The sequence below is a fragment of the Amblyomma maculatum genome, chromosome 3 (genome assembly GCF_055883805.1).
Source record: "Amblyomma maculatum isolate TAMU_Amacu chromosome 3, ASM5588380v1, whole genome shotgun sequence".
In the NCBI taxonomy this organism is placed as follows: domain Eukaryota; kingdom Metazoa; phylum Arthropoda; class Arachnida; order Ixodida; family Ixodidae; genus Amblyomma; species Amblyomma maculatum.
In genome coordinates, this window is record NC_139346.1 from 17865291 (window position 1) to 17886364 (window position 21074).

The 21074-nt window shown below is 43.6% G+C and overlaps 2 long non-coding RNA genes across 2 annotated transcripts; one reads left to right on the forward strand and one right to left on the reverse strand.

Moving 5' to 3' along the window:
• Positions 1–526: 526 nt before the first annotated feature.
• LOC146194288 (uncharacterized) lies at positions 527–2561 on the reverse strand. Its single transcript, XR_014705859.1, has 4 exons — positions 2388–2561; positions 2089–2238; positions 1815–1948; positions 527–722 (listed from the first exon to the last, which is right to left on the reverse strand). It is a non-coding gene; the product is annotated as an uncharacterized LOC146194288 (long non-coding RNA).
• A 4542-nt stretch (positions 2562–7103) lies between these two features.
• Positions 7104–10587, forward strand: LOC146194289 (uncharacterized). Its single transcript, XR_014705439.1, has 2 exons — positions 7104–7230; positions 10361–10587. It is a non-coding gene; the product is annotated as an uncharacterized LOC146194289 (long non-coding RNA).
• The last annotated feature ends 10487 nt before the right edge of the window (positions 10588–21074 follow it).

Here is a 21074-nt window from a genome sequence, read left to right on the forward strand (position 1 = left end):
TTCTGCAACCCACTGCTTCAAGTATATTTTTATTATGTTGTTTTACAGTTATTATTGAAAAAGTGCGTAACGATGTAGAGAAGACTACCCAAGCAAAAAAAAGTGTGTGGCAAAAGGTAGGGCCGACCTTTCTCGCCGACCGAAAAGTGGCCGGCCGACCTTCAGCACCCGAATGAGGGCCGGCGTCGGGGATTGACACTGACCTAACGTCGGCCGATTTTCGGCAATCGACTACGGCCCGACCTTTTGGCCCGACGTGATCGACCACCTGCCGCACGTGGGCCTGCCGTCTGCCAGCGTTACTGAATGGTCGGCCGCTCGTCTGCCCTAGCATTTTGCTGACGAAAGACCGTACGTCGGCCGGTTGCTTCCCGACGCCGGTTAGTGGCCGGCATCGCCCCTCGTGCAGGTATCATGCCATGCATTTAATATATCGTGGCCCATGCATATATAACGGGGTAGCACATACAAATGCATCAAGAAAAGCAATAGCTTTTCTGATGCCATGAAGAAACAAAAGCTGCAGTATTTGGTGAAAAATTTATTTGTCAACAGCGTTCAGAAAAATCTCGCGATTTGCTTTTTAATAAGCGTGGATATATGACTGCGCGTGTGCCACATATGGAAGATGGGCTTGAGGCTTGGTCTCCTTCTTTTGGCAGCCTGTCGATCACTTGATGTCTGCGACTGGTCGGATCTGCGGCAGGTTCCATCTTGGTCAGCTGTATGAAGAAAAGTGTTTTAATTAAAAATTTCCTTTTCGCCTACACTTTTACATTGCAGGCAAATATAGGGTGAAAAGGTAGAAAAAATAATGTCTGCTCACTGCCACCAACTGCACTATCACATCAATATATTTTATGCGCTTGACTTCATGCGACCCTACTGAAAACGCATTAGCGCAAAGCCGCAATAGGTAATCAGGATCCGTGAATCCGCGAGAAAGGCGCGATCACTTTGTTTTGCTGGAGTCATGATGTTGCAATTTGCAACTGTAGCGCACTCAAACCTTATCCTCCCGAAGCGCGTTCTTTCATGCTAATGCTGCAATTTAATAATTCTAGCAAAACCAAGTGTCCGCGCTTGTCATAGAGCGCGTATGCGCGGCAGAACAAACAGTTTCCGCGATATTTACATGAAACCTACAATAAGTTTATTCCGTAGAATACAGCTTAATTTTCTCAAACTAGATGGAACTTTTACAGCAAAAGCGACATGATATTTAACGATAAGTCATCTGATTTATTTTCGTTATTTAACAACCGAGCATTATTTTAAAAATTGTCTCATCAGCCAAGACGGCTATTTAGACAGCCCAACTCTTAGAAGCGTATAGAACCCGTTCTAAATTTTTAAAGCTTGAAACAAGTTAGCTGAACACCTCATGAGCATGTAAGCACCAGGAAATAATCCGCACGATGAAAATACAACTGCTTGCCCAGAAAGCAAGCGCACAGAGCAAAATCAATGTGAAACGGCTCAGATCTGTGTGCATCACATATATAATTCCAAAATCCACAAAATGAACGCACTGGCTCACTTACCTTGCCAGCATACCGCATCACTCAATCATCAATTTTCACGTATATACATCATTACAGCAGAAAAAAATAATAATAATAAACACGGCATAAATCTTGTACTCAGTCCTGGCACGAGCTTGCTTGGCAGTAACGATGATGCTAGTACAGCTTCTGATCGCTCCTATGGCGAAGGGTGCTGCAATATTTATATCAGTGATAGCATTTGACATTTAACTGGGTTGCATGCGTCCCATCGATGTGAGTCGGATAGAACAAAATCAGCGCTAATACCTGTCCGGCAAGTGCACCGCCATGAAGAAGCGAAAGACCAGCGTTTTAGTGTAGAGGAGACCAAGGACTTCAGGCTTCGGCGAAACGAGCTTCCACTGTTGAAGCCAGTTTCTAGATCAGCTGATATCGCCTCCCTGCACGATCAGCGCAAGGCGCGCACACCAATTACAAAATATGCATTTACAGTAACAAGATGCGCATAAGTCTCAAAACAATACATAATTAGTTGCAGTACATTATCGTATAGAAGAAAATCAGCGATAATTTGACTTACCTGGTCGGTATACATGTCAGTGCATGCACTTCGATGTGAAGAAGTGAAAGACGGGCGTTTTGGGGCAGAGGAGATCGGACCTCGGACTGCAGCGAAAAGAGCTAATTCCACCGCCGCAGCATCGTTTCCAAGTCGGCTCAGCACGTCTTCCTGCGCAATCAGAGCGAAATGCGCACACATCGATTATAAAAAAAAAAAAAAAAATGTACGTAGTAATAAGATGCGCATATACATACGCGCTCCAGAAACAGTTGCAGTATATTGTCGTATCGAACAAAATATGTGCTAATTGGACTTACCTGATCGGTATAGTGAGTGTCCCTCCATATTAAAAGGCGAGCATTTTGGGACAGGAGATACCCAAGGACCCAGACTGCAGCAAAATTAGCCAATTCTGCCACCGCAGCCAGCCGCAGCCTTGTTTCCAAACGGCTCAGCAAGACTTCCTGCGCGTTCAGCGCCCACACCAATTATATATATATATATATATATATATATATATATATATATATATATATATATATATATATATATATATATATATATAGGAGGTATTCACTGAGGTCGTACTACTAGATGGCGCGAGCATCGTCCCTCCTCGTCCGCCATGTCGGAGGTCGCCGGTGGCATCGGCGCGCGTCGGCTAGCGCTGTTTCAGGTTCGCTGTCAGGTGCCCGCCGTATATTGGAAGTGATCCGCAAAGTTTTATCAAGCTGGTAAATACGTCCACATACACTTTTCTTTGTTGAGCCCTTTATGGGCACGGAGTTTGCAGCGATATTTTGATGCTCCGGGACATAACACGCTGTTCAGCGTTGCACCAGGCATCACCCGTGCAACAGCTCGACAGCAAAAGTGGCGCGGTTACCCATTTAGCGAAAAACGACTTGCAGCTCGTTAAACCCGTTGTTGGCTGCCACTGAGGCAGAACACATCGTGAAAAGACAGCGAGCGCATTAAATTCTCCAATTCCAAAGCTGGCATGGCAGCGAAACATACACTTTTAGTGGCGGTAGTCGGCAAACTGGCGAAGCTTCCACAGGCGCTGTTCCAGCAGTAAAGCGAATCAATGCAGTTGCTTAATTTGGGTGACAGAAGGTCGAGAAAAAAAAGTACTGTCATGTCCTCGCAGGATAAACGGCCCACCCAGAGAGCATGTTTTACAAATTTAGTATTGGCTACGTAGCTCTGCTCGAAATGCACATAACCCATGGAACCTAGGTTCGCAACAACGCGATGTACAGCGATAACGCTTGATAAAGTTGTAACTTGTTACTTGCAAGTCGGAGGTACGTGACAGCGTTAGCTGAGCGAACAGACACGTCGCAATGTGCTCACCTCTAAAAACGACGCGCCGGTCATCGACACCCTCACGCACGTGTGGCTGTTGGACTCGCTTTCTTGCCAAAAATTAAAACACATTCGTGGCTTAGTACGTTTTAATTACTTCACCTGTCGCAAAACTTTAGACCGCACTTCACGTGGCAGGCACCGATGTCAGGGAATTCAACTCGAAGCAGTGGTCTTGTAGTACACGACACACCTCGACGAAGTTACCGCGGTCGTACGAGCCGGTGTTTTCACAAAGTGAAACATTTTGTCCAGACAGTCGTTTTTCTTGTTCCACGAAGTCCACGGGTGTATCCACTCACTCGCATGGTTTTCGCTGGCGCACGCAGAAATTCTGTAAAGGCGCGAAAGGCTTACCCCACGGATCAGAACGAGTTGAATACTGCGGCTGGGTGCGGCGCCCACACACACGACCCATGCACGACCACGCGTATGGCGAATTCTGCGCTGGCCGCTAGCGCCCCTAGCGGATGACGTCACGTGAATACCTCCTATATATATATATGTATATATATATGAAGAAAGATGCAAGGAGTATATAACAAGACGAACATATGCTCCAAAACAATACATTATTATGTTCAGTATAATATCGAATCTAGCAAAAAGCTCCTCTGATCAAGACCGAAAGATCATGTACTTACGCATGTTTTGGTGAACTTCGGCACGAAGAATCTGTACAGAGCGGCTGCAATCATCAGCTGCATATATGGGCTGTTCTTTTCAAACGCTGACTGCTGCAGGAGGTTGAGACAGATTGAATTTGCGCGAAATAAAAGCGGACGATAAAATTAGGCAGTAGGCATCGCGCGCGCCCGCACGGGCTCACGGAGGCTGGCCGTCGACTGAGTGGTGCCGCGCATCTTAGCTCGCGCGGGATGTGTTTTCCCGCCTTTTGGCCACGTGACCTCAAGAAGGGAGGAGGGGGGGGGGGGGGAGAAGCTACAAAAGCAGGGAGAATCTCCTGTGTGCGGTGCATGCAATTCTTTCTTTTTTTTTTTTCGCCGCTATTTCTCTGCTTCGGCATTCCTGTCGCCCCCCGCGGTAGGGTGCCTCGATGCCTTTCGCCTCCCCGTGGTTCTTTCCGCTTTGCCGCAGGGAGAAGAGATGGACCGATGGGGGGCAGCGGGTCCCGCGCAGCGAGAAGCACTTTTCTTTCTTTTTCACGCCCCCCCCCCCCCCTCCCTCGTCGTTCAAGAAGCGTCGAGGTAGTTTCTTTTCTTTTCTTTTCCTTTTTCTACGGCTTCTGTAGAGCCCCCGTCTTGATACCAGCGGCTGTAGTTCTTTGCATGAAAAAAATATGGCTTGGAGTGAATGTATGTAATGTTCTTTTAACCGAATATCTTCCACATAAACCAAGTGTGGGGCAGTAGAACACCTGCAGCTTCATTTAGCCAAAATAGCAAGACCTGGCTACGTATATAGTGTTCAGCAACTTTATCGGAACCGTCTTGGAAACTTTTCCAAGACGGTTAAGTTGCAGAACACTGTATATTATGAGTGCTTTTGCAGAGATTACATAGTCCATGCGGATTTATACTTCCCAAAGCAGTACGTGGGTTATTTAGAACCCCTCGGGCTGTCATATTAATCGCAAACCACATTTCCGTTTTCGCGTTTGGTTTCCATCATAATGCGGCTTCTGCAGCTCGACTAAAGCCCGTGACCTCGAGCTCAAGCTGGTAAATACCGACTGAACCACATAGTAACTGCTGCAAGTTTCTGACAAAAATATATTTTGTCCATTTGTTTTAGGGATGCATGAAAATCAGTAGAAGGTCGCAGGGCAAAGTGCACCGGATCCGGATGAAAGCTCATAAAAGCCCACCGCCTCTTTTCTTGACCCCGTACGAAATGTAAACTCACGGAGGCTGCGAAACGAATTTAAGGGCGTTTAGGATTGATAGGTTTCGAGGGCACTGGCAAAAGTAATTGACGGTTAACATATAAACCTTAAAGGCACGTGATCTCTTCGGTTACCGTGGGTTTGCTTAGGGTTACGTTATAGGTTAAAGGTTACCATTTAACCATAAAAAAGAAATGGACAATTACATTCGTAGGTTCATAGCAGTTACCGCGCAAATCTTAGGCACTTAGTATTAAGTATGCTTCAAACAGATAATCAGCGCCTACCAGTTTACAAATTCAAGCATAAGTTCATGACAACTCGCGATCAACTACAGAGTGTACCATACCCGCCGCGGCTCAATTAGCGCGCGGTTAAAGCTTTATTTCAAAATATGTATAAATAACAGTTAATTTCACCTTCTGTTGCGCAATGTATAATTCTATCAGCAGGCTCAAATGATATAGTGTCAATATATCATTTGATCAATATATCATTTGCACGCGGTATAACTCAATGTTGCATAAAAATAGCTCTTTCAATGATACGAATTTTCCACTTTTCTCCTGCTAAGCCGACTGCCTCATGGAACGTAGAGGGGAAACCTGCTGTATTGCAGGAGACTTTACTTTGATATGCACAATGTTATTTAATGATATATTATAGCAGTAGTGAATACGCGGCTGGGGAAAAGGGGATTCGAGGAACTTTATATATATTCTGGCATTTCATACCATATTTCTGCGTGTGAGGCTGACGTTGAAGAATTTAACAATGTAGACCGCCACTGGTGCAGGAGCCGATCGATCCTCCTCATGTTGCGCGGGATTCTCAAAACGCAATCCCTTTGAATTTTCTCAAAAGAACCAAAGGTTACTTCTTGCACAATGCTTGTGTTCGCAGGAAGTATACGTTCGACAGGCGAATCGTCCGGGCGATCGGCTCTTTGCGTGCCTTTCATTTTTATTTGAAAACTATCAGGACCACATTTGTGTTCTGGATAAAGACAGTCGGCCTCGGCATATTGATATATCAGGAATAAAGCTTTCCTAATCCCCGTGTTTTAACTGAGGCGTGCAAATATTTGTTCCAAGCTGTTCCATTTACCCTCATGTCGGCAATATACCCGAGTTTCGTCTATCGAGAGTGCAGCATATATGTATATATGCGAAGCGTTACAGCTCATTTGGTCCAAAAGCCACCTCGCTAACAATTTTTGCTTGAGTACCCACGAAACACAAAAAGAGCTAATTGACATCTAGAATATGTCTAGGCCAAGAAATGGGCACTTCTAAAAGAAGACTCATTTGAGACGGTCTGTAGACCCAAGAGCTACAAGCCTTCCTGTAGCTCCGATTTAGCTCTGCTAACGCTACGCCAGTAGAAGTCTTAAAAACTTCTCGCCTAGAAAATTTTTATACTTGTTCTTTTTATACTTGTAGCCGTCGAGCCCCCCGAACACTGGGCATACGACGAGCGTCTGCAAAATTATGGGGAAATCATCGACCATTATAAATTGGGACGTAGACTGGTACCCCCGCCAGATGTTAGGCTAAATAATAGAGAAGCTGTCGCGTGGAGGCGGCTACAAACTAATACGTTCATGAACCCGGTCTGGGCGTTTCACGTGCTACCAGACTTTAGGGACAATGATCTCTGCAAACACTGTGGGGCGAGAGGGACCCTCGACCACATAATTTGGGAGTGCCCAGCCCAGATGAGAGCAGACGCTGACGTCATCGTCGCAGTCACGCGACGTCAGTTTCTTCGTTTTAGGTTGCCGTGGCAACAGCTACGCGTTCCAAAATGCATATGGCGTCACGCATGTTCGTCGTCTGCCTCGGACTGGAGGAATGGGGTTCATTTGGCGTCGGCCTGCTAGCAACGATGAACGACACGCACACGACGCAAACAGCGTGCATGCAGCTGTTGATGGGTCTCACAAAGTGAGTATGTTATTAAAGCGTGTGCTTTTCGGCTCGAACCGAGTTTTTGTGTAAGCGAGATTTGAGAAATGCCAGTCTCTTACGCTGACAACATAAATACATGCGGGAATAACCAACTAGTGTGCGTTAGGACATTTCTAAATCAATAACTCTGGTGGCAAACATTGTCCCGTTTCTGGGCAAGCCGCCGTCAAGGGGTCATCGCTCGATCGAGCGATTCACTAGACAGTCTTAAAGTGTTGTATTATAGTTAAACCGTTTTTCGCGGCGTTGTAATCAAGGCTGCTGGTATTATAATGCGGGATGAACATACAATTTCGAGAAATGCACGAAACTTGGAGGCGCAGTTGTTTCAGCCTTTCGTGACGCGACTATGTGTGCAACGGAATACTGCTGCGACACTAGCGCCTCATTTAATTCATATGTGCGGTCCAAATTGTGGATCAGCTGCAGTGCATTGTTGCAGTGTGTTCTATGGAGAACGCGGAGCCGTTTACCGCAAGTAATGTCATTTAAAGACAGCGACTGGAAATGACACTGTGCCCTGTATTAATTGTACCGCTGCTTGGTAGTAGCACTGAAGTAACTATAGTATAGCGCAAAAACATTACTACTATAGCAATGAATTTATTTCACCATATATATGATAGGAACTCCTGAGTAAAAATATTGTATAGAAATCAAAATGGTGCGTTCTAGATAATGACTGCATGTGTTGTGTGCATGTTAATTGGGCTAAATGATCGCTGTTCACTGGGGGACTCATGCTGGTTAGAAGTTTCCGAAACGGTTTCTTGTACGGAAGCCCTCCAATGAATGCATTAATTCATCCTAAATTACAGTGTGCCTTGATCAGAACAGCTGTACAGTCCATGGGATGGTAATGATGTCGGTGACAATTTGATCAGCCTGCTCAAGAAAACGGTGTGACACGTACCGATGACAACAGTGACTCATTCTATTTTAGTGCTTTCAGGCATTGTACATCCCCCATTGTTCTGAACCCCAAGGCATGCTGGTAAGCTTGTTGCATAGGGCGCTCAGCTACTATAGGGCAGGGGATCTGGGTTTGATCCTGGCCGAATGCAGTGCGAACCTGTATGTATGATATCAGTACACATGAAAGAACCTCAGTTGGTTGAAATTATTCGAAGCCCTTCACTGCGGCATGTCCCTCATAGCTTGAGTCGCTATAGGGCAATAATTAAATCCCATAACAAGGCCAACTCGTTGCCAGCTTTATGGGTACCTCACCGGAAGGTCTACTGTGGACACCTTCAGTAGGGACATTTTGCATCCAGAGTACTACACCCAAACAGCAGAGCCTAACTTAAAAATATTTGAAGAAAATATTCTTGAGAGGCCCCTATCAGAAAACGAGTCAGTAAAGCTTATGTACTGTGGAAATCCTACTATACATCATCATTTTACTAGCATGTTGGCACTTATGGGACAAGAATGTGCAGCTGGTAGTTACAAGTTGTCGAATATTATATAATGTTGGTATTGTTGCCATAAAATTTGATCAGGCAGGAAGGCAAGTGCAGCTATACATTGTGCCTCATCACATTTGTATACCAGGTGCTTTTTTTTGTTATATGGTGTACAGCTCCAGCTGTGCAGGCCAGAGCAAGTGGAAGCACACTGATCGAGTGTTTTATTCAGTCTGGTTTCACCGAAGGGGGCATTTTCGAAAAGGGTGCAAGTTAGAGAATTTGTGGGCCCTGCTCTGCCACACTATGAATGTGTGTGGCTGTTCAAGTTAGTGATGAAGCATACTGAACCAAGAGTGCAGGACAAATCACAAAGGTAGGAAGACTGCTATCAACCAAGTGCATATGTTTCTTGAGCATGATTAAATGCATGTGAAACGAGCAAAAACACAAATAAAACAAAATCAAGACCAAGAGCAAAACAGAAACCTGTCTTTTATGTATCAAGCTGGGCAATGTTCTGATGAAAGAAAGGAATTGAAGGTTTGGTAATGCAAGATGCCCTTTGCATTGTCCTCAACGGCGACCTGTTTCAACAGTGTGATGTACGCTGAGGTACTACTTCAATCCATGGACATAGAAAATTTCCTAGGTATGCATTATTACATATGAAGGCTGAGGTGGTATCATGCATTAACAAATCTTTGGTTTCTTTGTCGTGCCATGAGACTGATTATCTTTATTCATGATTGGCAAGTGTCTGGTGTCTTACTCTCGGTAGTCATCAGTTTTTTTTTCTGAATTTCCTCTTTGATATGCATTTAATGTGCTCACACGGTAAATGGCTTTGGTTAGTATCATTTGGCACCAGGTGCATTGTCTGAGATGCTATGGCTAAGCAAGTGACTTCGTTTAGCCTTTGCCTAACATTGACCGGCTGACAGGCAGGAATGTGTGCAGAACCGTTAACATGTCAGGATTGGCTGCGTGTTATTCTCTCGACTTGTTTTATTTCCTTCTGTGTTGTGTGCCCATTGCAATGGTAGCCTTTAGCATGAGCAGGACTTGCGATGCAACATTGCTGATGTTCGCAGTGCTTAGCCAGAATTTAAAGCACACAGGAAAGTGAAGGAAGAAAGTTGTCCATCGGCAGTTGAGTGGATGCATCTCATGTCCTTATCGACAATCTGATACTCTTCATCAAGGGCTTGCAAAAAAGTTTCATCGAAGTCTTGAGAGCTGCAATATTATTGTAAAGTGGTGTGAAATTATTAAAGGCTTAAATGTAAAAAAAGGCTCTCTGGCCCGTATGATGGGATACCCTGGCATATCCAGTTTTGCACATCTTCTGTTGGTGTGCAGTACTAGATTTCAGTTCATTAAAGGCCCTAAAAGAGATAGTAAAATTAAAAAATACATATCCACAGTTACAGGAAAGCTTTTACGTCTGCAACGAAGTGATGTGAACAAGTCATTATAGCAGCATTGTCTGGAATGCCGTTCCAGTCTGCATACAGATATTGCACAATGTTGGTGAGGAGCATGTCTGGAACCTTACTTTCCTTAGTTTTCTTGGCTTTTGCTATTTGCTTATAGTATAAACTAGATGGAGATAGCACTCAAATATATCTAGACTTCCAGATTTGTTATAAGGTGGAAATCTCTGTGTGTTGCCTTTCTTCTCTCTTTCATCCTAGCCTTTTGCACTACCTCTACCACGATTCCAGACTTGGTTCAAGGACTGGCACTGGAACTTTGTCTGGGTCACTGCAGCTGACGCCTACGTGGCCAACCCTCGTGCTGAGATAGTGGTGAAGAAGAAGATGGAACATTAAGGGGCTATTCCTGACTTGTTCCTGTCGGCTGAAGAAATCTAGTCATAGGGCACTTGTCCTCCAGTGCCAGCTGATGGCAGGTGCTAACACGGAGCTGTTAAGGAGCTGCCAAAGGTTCTTGATACTTGCAGAACTCGCCTCGGTAGCCTGCCCAGTAGCTGCATGCTTAGAGGTCAGCTGATACCAGGTAGCAGTACTGGTGGATTTGGGCATATGGTATGCTGTAACTTCATTCTGAGGCATGCTTTATTTAGAGATTTCAGGCACGCAAAGAAGCAGGTGCTCGAGACCTTACTTTATGGGATAATTCTCTATGGTGTACATATGTCTCGATCAGCAGTTGATTTTGAAAATACTGCTACCAGTTATGTGTCACAAATTCGACCAGTTGTACGCTTGTGAAACATTAGGCTTATATCTTTCAATGTTCTGAATGTTGCCTCAGAATAATTAATTGATGATGAATCCTGTATGGTACGTACCATGGAGTCATCATCAATTATTACATTAATTAGTGCGTATCTGTACTAATAATGTTTTGAATGACTGCACCTCAACCTTGCGATAATAGCCTGAATTGGTGTATCTCTAGGAATCTCTTGTCGTATTTCTAGCTCTAGGAAGAGCTAGAGCACAGTAACTCCTTTGCTTGTTCTAATTGCTGTTTCCTTTGCATACAGTATATGCATATAACATGAATGGCATATTTTTGAGGGCGTTATGATAATCATGTATAATTAGACAACTTGTCTGACTATCCACACCTGATAATGGACTTTTTTTTTTGCAATGAATTTAAATCCTTAGAATCACAAACCACTGGTTAAAAATACACTATTTTTGCTAAGCGTCTTTCACAGGTGTCACACATCTCGCACATGTATTGCAGTATCACGGCTTGCTCATCATTCAACCAGAAAGAGTGGAATAAGTCTTGCATATAAGTTATGATTTCGGCGCACAGATGCCGAGTATTGTTTTAGTAAATTTGAGAGCATACCATTTTCTTTGACATTTTGTGAACTGCAAATTTCACTGTTCGCTGTGGCAGTTTCTGGCCGTGAATCTACGCGGTGAATCTGGATGAGGCTGTATTATGGGCTTCATGGACGCGAGGCTCTTCCATGTGGTGTATTATAGCTGGAAGTGCAAAAAGATAACCCGTAGCTCGTGGCAAGAATTTTCGTCACGAGCGCACGGAGGCTCGGCAGACGACCTACTGTAGGGCGCGCCTTCTGCGGTGGGCTTGAGCGCCAATGCCTTCACAGTTTTCGCTGCTGGTATTCATATTTTTAGTTGCTTTTTACTGTAAATATAATTAATTGAACTTTTTTGTGCTCATTTTATGCTTGAAAAGTTTCAAAAAGGTTGTGTTCAAAACAAGCAAACGTCTTGCATGCGTCTTGTCCATAGTGATTATCATCATCAGCTCAACTTTGTGTGTCATGGCGCTGTCCTGTGTGTGTAGACCCGTGGTACCCGTGGTTCGTAGCTCGTGCCCACTTTAAGCGGTTCGACCGCGTACACATCTTCGCCACAGGTTTAATGTAAGGTAAAGTTGCTTCGGAATGTTTTGCGCATCATTAATTGAAAACTAAGGATTGGCATAAGTAAAGTGGTAACGGTATGTTGCGCCTTCAAGGAAGCACTCAGTTCCAAGCGTTTCAGCCTCGTAGAGATCGCTGCGGTTCAGCGTTGACCAGAGTTTACTTGAATATTGTAGCTACTGTAAATGATAAAATACGGTACCGGATAGAACTTTGGTGATGTTTTGTAATGCCTGTTCCCAAGTACACTGAAGCAAGCTCACGCGGCTACTTTGGCGACAGCCGTTCCCACCCTTCTACGCACAAGGTCGCAAGGGTGCGATTACTGGTGCCTTTCAATAGCAGTATTAGTAGTAGAAACGGAAAATTCTCTTAGAAAGCAATGCCTAGCATATGTGGGGGCGACCAAGGAGCGCGATTTTGCATCTATCAGAGGCCTTTCAGTCACTGTAGGGACATTGTGTCAAACAAGCATCACTGTTCAAGTGAAGAGAAGCACCACCTGATTTCAGCAGCCGTCTGCAGTCTTAATGCATGTACAGTTACTTCCAATATGAAATGAAATACATGATCAGCATTCAGCAAACGAATGCCTCATATTAAAACAAGCACATTTTCTCGTGTGTTCTTTGTAATCATGCTCTCTTATTACGGAAATAGCAGACTGTTTTTTATTTTTTTTTGTGCCTTATGATGATACCAGTGCATTTGCAGCATTTTGAGATTTGATAATTAAATTTATATAATTCATAAGCATTACATTTCTTGCCAGATGTTCACATTCTTTGCTCTAAATTTGCGTAATCAAATTATCTACCAAAGAAAACGGCTAGCCCTAGCCCTAACAAGCTTTTCATGTAACTGTGAAATGTGAAGGAGCAGTCTTTTCTATGCAAGGTAGAAGTGCCAATAGTGCGCTCAACGAAATTGATTTGGCCGCAGCCACCGGCATCATTAGAGAGTACAATAGGCACGATCTTTGAAATTTGTGGCTGGGCAGTCATGAAATTATTTAATCTGCAAATCATTCAGTTCAGCTATCAATGTAATGGCAGTTTAGTTAGAGCATAGCCGTGGCCGTATAACGATCCCACTTGTCCTCGGACAGATGTCCAAAATTGAACGCCTTCCAAGACAAGTTAGAGAACAAGCATGCATGGCTTGGGAGGTGATCCTAAGGATACCACTTAAAGGGCTGTTAGTATTGACCAATGTTACCTAGTTAGTGCTTTTCCCACTAACTTTAATTTGTTGCAATCCTGTTTATCAGGCAAAAATGTTCCATTGCAGGAGGTGGGGTTTTAGTGATTTGTAAGTCCTGTTGGCGTCTTTATGGGTGGTGTTTGGTGGTCCTATAATTAATGTTTAGAACAGTTGCTGTTTCTTAAAATGATATTCATTTTTGGAGGAAAAGTTCGCTGCAAGAGCATGGTCACTGCGATGTCAAGGTGGCGAATATTAGTTGTCCATTACGCCTTGATTGGTTTTTGCGGCATTTCTAATGCAATAGTCTAATCTGCTTTCAAGCTTTTTGTCTGACATTACTAGAACCTGTGAAGTTTGTGCAGAAGTTTAGGAAAGGATGGCTGAAGGACGATCAAGACTAGGTACTGGAAGTTTCAAATTCAAATTTGTGTAGTTACAGAGTCACCAGTGCCCGTAATGGAATTAGGTACATGTGAAAAAATTGCCTGTCCAACTGCAATAGATACTTTCATTAGCTGGAACAGCCATGGAAGCTGAGCTTTATTATTGCTTTAGCAATACTGTGCCAGGTTTCAGCCCATCACGTCGTCACGGGAAGGGCCACGTTTGACCTTGAGAGACCCAAGTTGGCAGCTCCTGCCAGCCCCCATATAAAGCCCCGCTTTAACCAAGCCGTATGAATGTGCCTTAGTGGCCTATAGGGGTAATGTGAATGCCAAGGTCCTAGCAGGCTGATTCTGACATAACCGTCCGATGTGAAATGAGACACCCAAGCTGGCAGCTCCTGCCAGGACCATGGACACCGACTAAAAAAAAAAAAAAGACTAGAGAAGGAGGTACACTACACGCTGAACCATAAGCGCAGCCATGAAGGTATTGCTAACGCAATTCAACCCGGTTTAACCAGAGCTAAACCACAGCCAATTTTTTTTAGGTGAAGTGAACTAGTACAGGGATGCTTCCAACCAAAATCCCTTCTTCGAGCAGGCCAAATTTGCTTTCTCCATGCTGATGCTGCTCTGGTCATATGTGGTCATGACATATGTTCAGTACCTAAAGATTATGAAATGTAAACAGGGTGAATAGAGACGACGATTCTCATCTTAATTATTCCAGCCGGACTCTGAAGGCGAAGTGTAAATGCTGCTTAAATTGCCAACTGCTCGCAAATCTGCAAAAAATTGCAAAACACCTTATAAAACTATTGAATCAATCGACCACCTTAGAAAGCAAGCTTTTCATTGCTAAAAAAATTGGGCACTTAAAGTTCAGTATTTGATCTCTTTAAGATGTGTGGTGCTAGGCTCAGTGTTGCCCTGCTTTCATGACAGGCCTAACTGCCTTAAATGAATAAATTGCATGCTTCCTGAGCAGAATAGTTAGATATCCTAATTGCTACCTACTCTTTGCTAGTGCATATAGCTACACGAAATGCCGACTTATGTCTTGGAGCCGTGTGACGAATGTAGGCTAGAGATTAATTCCCGCAAAGTCATACCAACTGCTTGAAAGAGTTTATTGGTCCTATGGGTGGATTGTAGTCTCGCTTTTCAAGGTCATGTTGATTCAATAATTAAGTGCATCACATCAAAGTGGGCATCACCTAAAATTTTTGTTGCGACTTCATGTGCAAGCCAGGCTGAATACTCATTTTCTGATGCACATTCACAGGGTTCCTGCATTACTTTGCCGAAACATATTCTTGACTAGAAGATAACCATTCTACTGGATCTGCTGTATAGACAAATACTGAATGTGCAGAAATTACATTTAAGAAGAAAAAGCTTCTTAATTGCAAAGACCATTCATTGGTCAGGTTGTTTCATGAAACTACAGATATCCTAGCCAGAAAAAGAACTATCCATGGCAAACTATGAAAACTGTAAATGCCTAGAAGGACGATGCTTCAGAGGGCAGTGCATTACCGTGGTCATTTAATTTATCGAGGGAAATAAAAAGGAAGTTTATTTGTGAGAAATAATTACTGGAATAAAAATGCAGCTGCTTTGTTTTTTTGTGCTCGTTACTTGAAATGGCTTCTACTTTGCTGCATTCAGCTTTCGCACAGCAGGTTATGACAAGTAATTTTTCCTTTAAGTTATGTGCTGTATCTTGTATTTTATTTCTTTTGAATTCAGTGTCATGTGAAATGACCTAACGAAGCACTCATCATTTACACTGTTCCAGTATTAATGTTTTGATTGTGTGGCTTCATGCTGTTTTTTTTTTTTTTATCTTCCTGCAGGTCATTCCCTCAGATATGTGTCAGTAGATGGTCATCTTGGTTTCCCGTGCTTGTTTGAGAGTACCGGTTGGGTTCTGTGACTGTGGAGTCTCTTTCCACGGGTAACTGTAGCGAGCACAAGTGCAGTAAATAACATATCTTAATGCAGTAGCATCAAAGGCCCTGTTATACAGAAAATATGGTATTGGCATTGTTAGTTAAAAATCACGGGCATGGCTCTGGCTAGTGGTAGTTGGCCGGTGACATGGTCGTGCACTGATTGGTTGTTGGGTTTGTGTGATGTTATGAGGCGACATGACACGGCTGAATTAGCAGGTGCTGCCAACTCTCGCTTTTGCCTTTGAGGTCGGAGGAACTAGTTTTCCAAGTTCCTTTGATCCCAAGTTAGGCACGCACACCCCTTAGACCACACCGGCATGCTCGTATGGCTTATTTAAAATGGGGACTTATGTCTACATCGGGTGATCTGTCAAATGATGGCATACCTTCCAACCCTTCCGGTTTGCACAGTAGACTTTCGATGACACGATCATTGCTTTAAATCTTCCAACAAGTGGTTTCTGCCTGTTTAAAAAGGCTGTGTCGGTTTGGACTCATGGCTACGTCCTTGTAGGCAGCAGTTTCGGCGGCAGCTAGCAGCGGTGCGCAGCTAAAGGGTGGCCTCTTAGCGCAGTTGGTGGGGAAGGGTTATTTCTGCAGCTTTGCCCAAACATGATGCCATCTGATTCTTCTATATTGCGCTCGGCCATGTGTCTCATGTTACTGAGCTGCGCTATGCCCGTCGATGGCATGATAGCTCTTCTTTCGGAACCATCACGACCAACAACAGTTTGCGGGCAGAATCGCGTATGAAGAGGCTAATAATGGTTTCACATTAAACTAAGACGGTGCGCCGATGACACCGAAAGAAAACGGCAATGGTGCCTCGCTGATCAGTTTGCGTCGACCAGCTGCGGAGGTGTAGCGAGATCAGTCGGTGACGGCGTGCAGAGGACTCTAGGACTCACCTTTCATGCATGCTGTTGCTGCTTGTGTTTTGATTAGCACTCATTGGACACTTTGTCCTGAACGTGCCGCCTCCCACCCCATCTTAGCGCAAATAAAAAAATCTTCCGATTTTTGATCTCGCCAAGTTGGCAGATATGCATGGGATATTTTGCGACTCTGTGGTAATGAGTGTGCGTGGGACAATAGGTGCACAAATAAGACTACTGATTAGGCAAGTAGCAGATTGAATGGACTCGAACAAATAAGAGGAGCTGGCAAATGGGAGCCATTAATCATTATGCTGTCGCGTCATACCTTCAAAGGCCGAGCTGGAGCTCCCCCCCCCCCCCTCCCCCCCCCCCCCGCCTTTTTTTTGTCAGACGAGAGTTGAGATTTGGGGTCACATGAAGCATACATAAGCAGTGATGTAATAGCTGCGTGTTCATTTTCATGATAGCCATCGATCGACTACTGAAACGTGTGGCTTGCTAGTAGAAATTTAATTATGTGTTATTGGGCAGAAAGTTCTCAATTCCATGCTTAGTTTGTAGTGTCATGAATCATTGAAACAAGAAAGAATGATAGCTCGAAATTTGGTGTCAACACTTGCTTAAATTAAAATTAATAACATGAACGCCTATGCAATAAAACAACCTGTATAATTAAGGCTTTCTAATGCCCCAGCTGAACCTCTTTCATATCTATGGAGCTACAAAATGAAGGAATGTCGGCAACTGTTACTGCTTTACAATGAACTCACATAATGTGGCTGTGATTGCCGCCCACTGAGCTGTGCTGCATATAGGAGCTTGGTTGGGGAATTAAATTTTAAATTTAAGGTGAAGGTCAATGGCTCCAACCAAGTTCTTGGTTCGTTGGTTGGTTGTAGTCATTGACCTTTGCCTTAAAACTAAAATCTTGACGAATGACACTAGCACTACCTGAAGCCAGAAAAAGTAAAACTAGGCAAAGCAATCTTCATGCTCCCGCTTGCTGGTAGGCACTGGAAAACTGTGAACAGCAAGTGCGAACATGCCGATGGAGCCGGTGGATTTAACCGGCCATTTTGCATCGATCCAGTCCGAAGGTGACAAAACGACACTTTAATGAGCACTTGCCGGCATTTCTCTTCCCCCTGCTTTTTTTTTTTTTTTTGCTCTACTTTTGTGTTGCCCTTGGATTTCATCATGGAGTATGCCATGAACCTGGATATGATAAGGATCACCTACAGATGCACATTCTGTTGGAAGAAGTGCCCAGCTAGAAGAAAATTAACAAATTGTTTCATAAAATAGTTCTTCAGTTGATAGTAAATAAAGGTTTTCTTTTGTAAGACATGCTTACCATGCTCTATTTCATATGATACAGTGCTCTGTGCATGACTTTTACAATGAAGTGACCTGTATTATGAATGATTTTCGAGGTCGAAACCACTTCATTACAAAGGCACTTGATTGCATTAGCATTGCATTTACCCGAATGCATGACTACAGACATTTTCAGTTCTCGCTGCTTTTAGTAACATCACATATAAATAAGTTTATCTCTGCACTTTCATAAAGTTTTCAGCAAGATTTCAATAAAGTGACATCCTGGTGCGTTTGCTCCGTGGTTAAAACACTTGACTGCTGAATCAGAGGACCCAAAATCGAATTCTGGCCGCTGAAGCCGCTTTTCGGTGGTGGCAATAAGCAAGGCACCAGTGTGCTGTGCGATTTCAGTGTACGGAAAAGAACCCTAGGTGGCTGATATTTCCAGACCCCTCAACTGTGGAGTCTCTCACAGCCAGAGTCGACATTAAATCCCATAATTGAGACTAACCAATAAAGTGATACTCATCCTGCTTGTGAATCTTACTATGAATGCTATGCATCTTTAAAAACGGTGAAACCATTCAGTCCAGACTTGAGCAGCTACTTGCAGTGTTTGTCGATCTAAAACTGCCCTTTCAATCTGTGTAGCTGGGACATGCTATTTGAAAGGGTGATTGTAGTGAGCGTTCACTTGGCACTCTCTCATGCCTGTATACTTTGCAACTGCGTATGCAGATTAGAGCGTGCCATAGTAGGATGCAACTTAACAGCAGTTGCTAACTATGCTGCGACTGCTGGCGCATGTGTGAGCCATGATGATGGTGTTTTGTACAGTAGCGTATATCATACAACACATGGCACCCAAGGTGTTTTTTTTTTATTTCTCTTTTTAAGAAAATTTTGGTGCCGGCTTGGCCCAAATTGCTCAAATTTCATAATGTGGCAGCACGGGGCAAGGCAAGCTTTGTGACTCAGTTTAGCATAGCACTCGCATCACTGCAGTCGACTTTCTAACATGTTGTGCAGAGCATTCATGATTCTTAGAAAAAGTGGCTTCAGTCCAGCTGGCATCTCCATTTATGGGAGCCTGCACGGAGTCTGCACCTTTCTACCATTTGTTGAGCATTCAGATTTACGCATTAGTATGGTCTTGGTACATCTGCCAGTCTCATGTTCACTAATTTCAAATGGCTTGGAACAATATGAATTGCATTTCTTTTTTTACTGTAGTGCAGACCCCTTTTTGTTATGTTGTGCACTTGATGCATATCATTCCTTAATGACTTGGGCCATTTCCTTGAATAAATTCATGGCAATCCGTGCATTTGCTATTTTTGGTAATTAACTGGTGCACAGCTGGTCTCGAGGGAGAGCGGACACTCTTTCCTGTGGTCTTCTCAATCGCTGTAAAAGCAATGGGAGCGGTTCTCTTTTAATTACACTCTCCGCCGCTGTAAGTTGTGCCACCAGCTCACCGTTCGCTTTGCACCTGTTGCAGCAGCAGCGGGTGGTTTTTCCCTGTTTTCACGCTGTCATCCACTGGTTTCGTAGAATGCGCAACACTGTAGTTGCGTTAGCTGCACGTCTCCAGTGTATTCCACATGTGAATGAAGTCCTTATAACAAAATCTGCCAGTTAGAATCATCAAAAAGACGAATCATTCTTTTTCAAAAATATGATGTGCATATATGATGGATACTGCTCTACCAATACACCATGCAGAAGATGGTGTATTGATCCATTCTTTTCAAATATTCATACTGGGCTGACAAGTACTATAAGTAAGCTTGTTAATGCAAAGTTAGCTTGGTGGCATGTCTATGTGGTTTAACGCTGCAAAGAAACTCTGGCTATGAGAGGCGCCGCAGTGGAGGTCTTGGAAATTTCAATCACTTCGGGTCCTTTAATTTGCACTGTGTTGTGTAGAAGATGGATGCCTTGACGATATTGCGTCCATTGAGATGTGGCCGCCGCTGCTGGGATCGAACCCGAGAGAAATGAAAACCGAAGCTTTTCAAGCTCGCACTCCTAGATATCGCCCTGTAAAAACATCTAGGACGACTACGGCCACGAAATTTCAGTTTAATTGACACAGTCGTAACTTTATATTCTATGATATGCATGCTGGCAATTGCTGTCAAAATTGACCTAATTTTCGTGGACACCACATTTTTTGCAAGTTGCGCATAGCTCATTCAAAAATAGCTCTTTCGAATAACCTGTAGAAATAGCAAATAATAATTTAGAAAATAAAGTGCCTCTGAGATGCGTCTTCTGTTTAGAACTTGAAATGCGGTTTCTCCCGTGGTGGGTGTGTTTATTTAGATATTTTATGTTCAGTAAATCACTTATGCCCATATGGAAACGTTATTGGTGCATTAAAAGCTCTCCAGCGCGGTCAGGTGCTCGGTGAGGAGACTCGCCCCGCAGGCGAGCTGCTTTCGAAGCACTGTGTAATTAATTATAATTGCTGCAACGCTAGAAGCAATCCCCTCCCCAAAATGCGCACACACGTGCACACGTGCCGTCCTGCCACAGATCATACTTAAGTGAAATAACGGACAGAGCTATAAAGGAATGTTCAGTTTCTTGAAAGGGAATATAATTTTCTCCTTCCTTAAATTTCCTTAAATAAGGGTCAGCTTTAAAGGAGAATGATCTTCTCTTGACCACCACTCTCCTTACTTCTGCAGAACAAATATTCATGCCCGATGTCGCGATCAAAAGTTGTTGTGTCAGTCGCGAGACTACATAATCTTTCAGCCGATTGATATTGTTCGGAATGTAACATATTCAGAACTTAGTGAAAAGTTCACTGCATTGCGCAGCCGCAATTTCAACTCTGAACAAATTTTTGCTCTTTAACCTCAATCTGTGAAGCGCCAGGAATGATTGTTAATGCCGCTTTTTAGCCAGCTAAATAAAACGGCATCAATTGAGATTCCAGGATATTATTTGAACTTCAGAAGCCAAGCAAATGCTTTGAGGATGTAATTTAACACACTGCACATGACATAAATTTTGCGTTTGCACTAAATTTAGAGGCAGAAAGCTGTGATGACAGTAGATCAGGAGGTTCATGTGACCATGCAGTCGCACTGAGAGGAGTGCCTGTGCACAGGATTTATCTGCATTTTATATCTCATAGATCACAAATCTCACAACGCTGGCTGTGCAGTGTTTGTATGAACTATAAAGATTGAAATGTAAGGACTTGCAGGTTGCAAGTGATGCGGGTGGGGCATGGAGGGGGGGTGCGTGCTTTCCTTGCTCATGAA